Source organism: Engraulis encrasicolus, chromosome 16 (assembly GCF_034702125.1).
Source record: "Engraulis encrasicolus isolate BLACKSEA-1 chromosome 16, IST_EnEncr_1.0, whole genome shotgun sequence".
In the NCBI taxonomy this organism is placed as follows: domain Eukaryota; kingdom Metazoa; phylum Chordata; class Actinopteri; order Clupeiformes; family Engraulidae; genus Engraulis; species Engraulis encrasicolus.
In genome coordinates this window covers 20,754,502-20,759,501 of record NC_085872.1, presented here as the reverse complement: position 1 = coordinate 20,759,501, position 5,000 = coordinate 20,754,502, and the positions used below count along the sequence as shown (strand labels likewise).

General features: G+C 45.3%; 1 protein-coding gene across 1 annotated transcript in view; it reads right to left on the bottom strand.

The window, feature by feature from the left end:
* Positions 1–5,000, bottom strand: part of tacr3a (tachykinin receptor 3a) — a 34,437-nt gene that overhangs the window by 28,180 nt on the left and 1,257 nt on the right. The gene's annotated exons all lie outside the window — the stretch shown is intronic.

The window sequence follows — 5,000 nt, the reverse complement described above, 5'->3', positions numbered from 1 at the left end:
GTAAAAGCCCTGTAGCCGTGGAAATCGGGATAATGTCAACAATGACAATTGCTAACTAATGCAGCCCAACTAGCGAACACAATGTTGTTCGAGTGGGGTTTATTATTCCCCTTGCCGTGACGAGAATGGAAGGAGGGGAAGGGAATGAGAAATATTTCACGGCACGGACGCGGTCGCCACCTCCATCACACAGACTCCCTCCTCCAGTGAACATGCTGCTGGACGTTCAGAGGTGTAGCCAGGCCTACGCTCCCACCTCGTACTGTTTTCAAAGGATGACGGTGGGAGTCCTTAAGTCAGCAAACGCACATCTTTTTTTTCTTTTCTTTTTTTCTTCTCGATTTTCGAATAATATTCGAATAGTGGCCATCGAATTTCGAATAGTGTTTTTGCCAGAAATGCACATCCACACATGCACATACACACACATGCACCTGCATTCACACTCACACACACACACACAAACACACACACACACAAACACACACACACACACACACACACACACACACACACACACACACACACACACACACACACACACACACACACACACACACACACACACACACACACACACACACACACACACTTCTCACACACATGCAGGTGCACACACACACACAAATGACATGCACATGCACATACATACATACCTCTACACACACACACACACACACACATTCACATACACGCTCATTCTTACTCCCATTCATCGATGCATGCCCACACACACACTTCATATGCATGTTCACACACATACACATGCACACACACATGCATTCACACTCACACTCACACCTACGCTACATGAATACACATGCACGCTCACACACACAGACACTGACAAAGATACACACAAGCACACACATGCACACGCACACACACACGCACGCACGCACGCACGCACACACACACACACACAGCGTGAAAGCATTGTAAATGCATGTTAGCTGGACAGAGGGGATGCAATAAAGCAGATTTTGCATGGACCCTTTCATCTCCTGATGCGTTGAGACTACTGGCACTCAAAATGCAAACTGTCTGGAGAATCAGTCATCCGTCAAGCAGTAGGCCTAGAGCTGCTCGTCAGAGCATGTAGCAAAGGAAGGAAACACATACGTGAACTGAATCAGGATCCCAATGTACAATAAGGAAATATTTTGCCCAGGTGAGTATCTTTATTCAAATATTTAGTTTGTAACAAAAGAAAAAAATGAACATAACAAACATTTCTTCAAATCATATCTGCATAGGACACATAGTTTCCAGCATCTTTTCTAAACACCATTTATATTCATCACACAGACTTTTAGTGCCAAAATGTTCTTCTCATTAGCATGCCATTATGATGTTGACCTCACTGGAGATTGAATCATGAATGCCATGAATGTCAGATCAACTGGGCAATATATGCAACATGCATGCCACTCAGCCTATCTGCTTTGAGTAGCGGACTTAAAGGGACACTGTGCAGGAAATGGTCAAAAAAGGTACTGCAACTATGCTGCTCATTGAAATTGGGCTGCCTATTGCCAAATTTGACCTTTTCATGAAAGTTTACTGAGTATTAAACAAATATTTTCTAGTATGGTCCAATTCCAGTCATTTTTGCAGCTCAAAATGGCTATTTTTGGAAATTCAAAATGGCGGACCATGGAGAAGATCCCCCTTTTTATGTAAGAAAAGTGCAATTTTTCCAGTCATAATGAATATTTATTATTTGATGGTGGTGGTAAGTATTCATGAAAAAGGTAACATTAGTGAATGGGCAGCATGAATTCTGGAAATAAACAACTAAAAATCTCACACAGTGTCCCTTTAAGTCAATAAATGTGCACTGTAACCTTGCAGCTGATTACTGAGCCGTAGGTTGTGCGCCACATCAAACAAACAGGTAGGCCAGGAACATGCTTGCTGAAGGATATGCGTACTGGAGCACATTTCGTGCACGAACATGTCGCCATGCGTATCTTATGTCAATGTTGTACGCGGTAGAGCACCAGACACAATGTACGCAGACGCGCGCATGTGGTGTAATATCGACAAAACCGCAAGGGGGGGGGGGGGGGTTGGGGGGGGGGGGGGGGGGGGGGTAACGGGGGGGGGGGGGGGGGGGGGGGGGGGGGGGGGGGGGGGGGGGGGGGGGGGTTGGGGGTTGGGGTGGTGATCTTCTACACTTCCATGTTGAGGTCAGTGTAGTGTCAAACAGTGATGGAAAATAGTAATGAGAGCCATGTTGGCCATCTGCCCCCTACAAGGTACCACCTGTATTGTGCGCTGTGCTCTGATAATTCTGAAGCAAGTACCGCATGCACTCGGTCAAAAGCAGTTGCTTGAATAATTTAAGTCACACAATAAACTTGTCCCGGCTTTACTCTCATAGTTATAAATGACAACACATAGAGTGCAGATTTCCTACTAGGGCTGCACAATATAATTAAAATGTATCGATATCGTGATATCAAGAGTGGCGATGTGCGTTTATCGCGAAAATGAATTAATTATCGCTAACAAGTACATTTCTGTGTAGTCCAATCAAACTGAATATCCACAAATGCGCAAGAAGCCCGCCATGAACAAAGCCATGCCCCCCCACAGAGATCGACAAATTAGTGACAAGAAAAACACTCGGCTATATTTCTTAATAGGCCTACTGTTTAAATATCGATATCGAGGTATTGCATGCTGTTATCAAGTATCATTTTTTTGATAGGTGCCAGACAAAGGTAGTAGGTAGTGTGATGAAGCGGTCCGCACACTGTGTATTAACTCCAAAAATACTTTATTTCATTTTAACATACGGCACAATAAATGAAGACCATAATAGTTTAATAATTTATGCTTAAAAGTATTTCAATTTAAGGTGCAATGCCACTTCTTTACATCTCACAGCATGTCAGAATGTCACTGAACAAAAAGGGCATTTTCCATTTCCCTCTGTCTCCATAATACCTGTTGCCTCATCCCAGAACACAAGTACCCCTGTACTGTACTGCCGACGATTTCAACTTGAATCAGGATGCAAATATACACTTACAAAATGGCAATGGCAATCAGCTGGGGGCTCCTTGAGCATGTCTGATGTCGCCTACGCTCAAGGCCAAAGGTGGCAGGTGCACATCCCATTGAGCTACGACAATAATGTCATTCCCTCGATGTATGGCTCAATGAAACCACAATGCATATCAAGCTGTTCTGTACATTAGGTCACACACAATCAAATCTCTTAGTCGAAGCCTTTTCCATATGTCTACAAGGTTTCACGCTGGCACTGACCAATGTAGGACGAACCTGAATGAGAAACACTGGTGTGGTGGGTGATGTGTTATGGATTCATGCAGTGCTGTGGCTATGGCTGAAACAACCTGTTACTCATCCCCAAGCTGCACAACAGGATGTTACTCCTGCTTAATGCAGCTGGAAATCTCAAGGATAGCAAGATATGGAGCACACCTCCTCCCCCCCCGCCTCTCTCTCTCTTTCTCAATCTCTTTCTCTCTCCCTCTCTCTCTCTCTCTCTCTCTCTCTCTCTCTCTCTCTCTCTCTCTCTCTCTCTCTCTCTCTCTCTCTCTTGCTCCCTCTCCTTCTCTCTCTGGCTTTGCCCCTGCCTCAACCCAATTCCCGAATGTGTGATTCAGAGAAAGACAAAAGGAAATGAGAATCAATTGTAAGCTAGTAGTGTTGCAACAAGCAACAAGCATCTTTTCAATCAGCTGTGAGCTCGTCCCAATGTTTATTGTCATTCGTTTGACGGCACATTTAATATCGCAAAGCCACTGTGACCTGAGGTGTATTAGCCTAATTACATTCAGCCCTGCTGACTGAGTGCACTGATATATTCTCAGGCCACCTCTGAAAATTAAAACTGGACTTCTCAAATGAAATCAACATTATGAAGCAGTGGCAGAACAATTGCACACAGGGCCCCAGGGTAAAACACTACATAGGGCCCCCCCATATGGCCTGCCAAAGTCATAATGGGGCCCCCACCACCAATACAAGAGTGCCCTGGGCCCAGGGGCAAACCTGCTCGTCCTCCCTATAGCTTCGCCCCTGTTATGAAGTATAAGTCCAGACTGAAATCGGTGACAGGGGAAGCAACCCTTAGGCACACAGTCATTTGTGCATCACAAACATATCTGTAGCCATAAATGGAGCATTACAGAGCAGGCTACACATAAAAGATCTGAGATGGTTGTTGAGATGTAAATGAGTCAAGGTACGCTACGCGAAGGGTTCTCGGGGCCAACAAAATCTGTAGGAGTAATGCACTAGCTAGGGCCTTTCTGGAGAAACCCCCTTGAGATTTTATAAATAACTTATTAGAGCTTGAGAAAAAAACACAATGGTGTAGCACTCAGCAAATGCATTTTGGTTTGGATTTAATTAGTTCTTCTCACCCAGTAGGACAGAATGATAAAGTGACTACCCGGAGATACCACCACCACCCCCCAACAGTCAAACTCACACTCACACTCACACTCACACACACACGCACACGCACGCACGTTCGCACGCATGCATGCACACACACTTACACGCACGCACGCACGCGCACACAAGCGCACACAAACACACGCCACAGGCGGGTTTTTTTGCATCGAGCAGGTTTGGGCAATTGCCCAGGGCCTCATTCAATCAGGGGCCTCAACGTCGTTTTATGGCCAGGGTTGCCAGATGAGGCTGATGATTTCCAGCCCAAAACATTTTCAAAACCCGCCTAGAAGCACAAAATCCCGCCCAATTCTATTGATTTCTATGGCAAAAAGTGAGCAGGTTTTTCTGCTAAATGCCATTTTTACCCGCACACGGCCATCCTAAGCAGCCCAATTGAGAGGGAACCAGCCCAATCTGGCAACACTGTTTATGGCATTCGTTTTCCTGCATCGATTATTATGGAGGTGTGCCTCAAAATTGTTCTTGGACCAGGGCCTCAGATTTCCTAAAACCGCCACTGACAAACGAACATACACACACACACACACACACACACACAC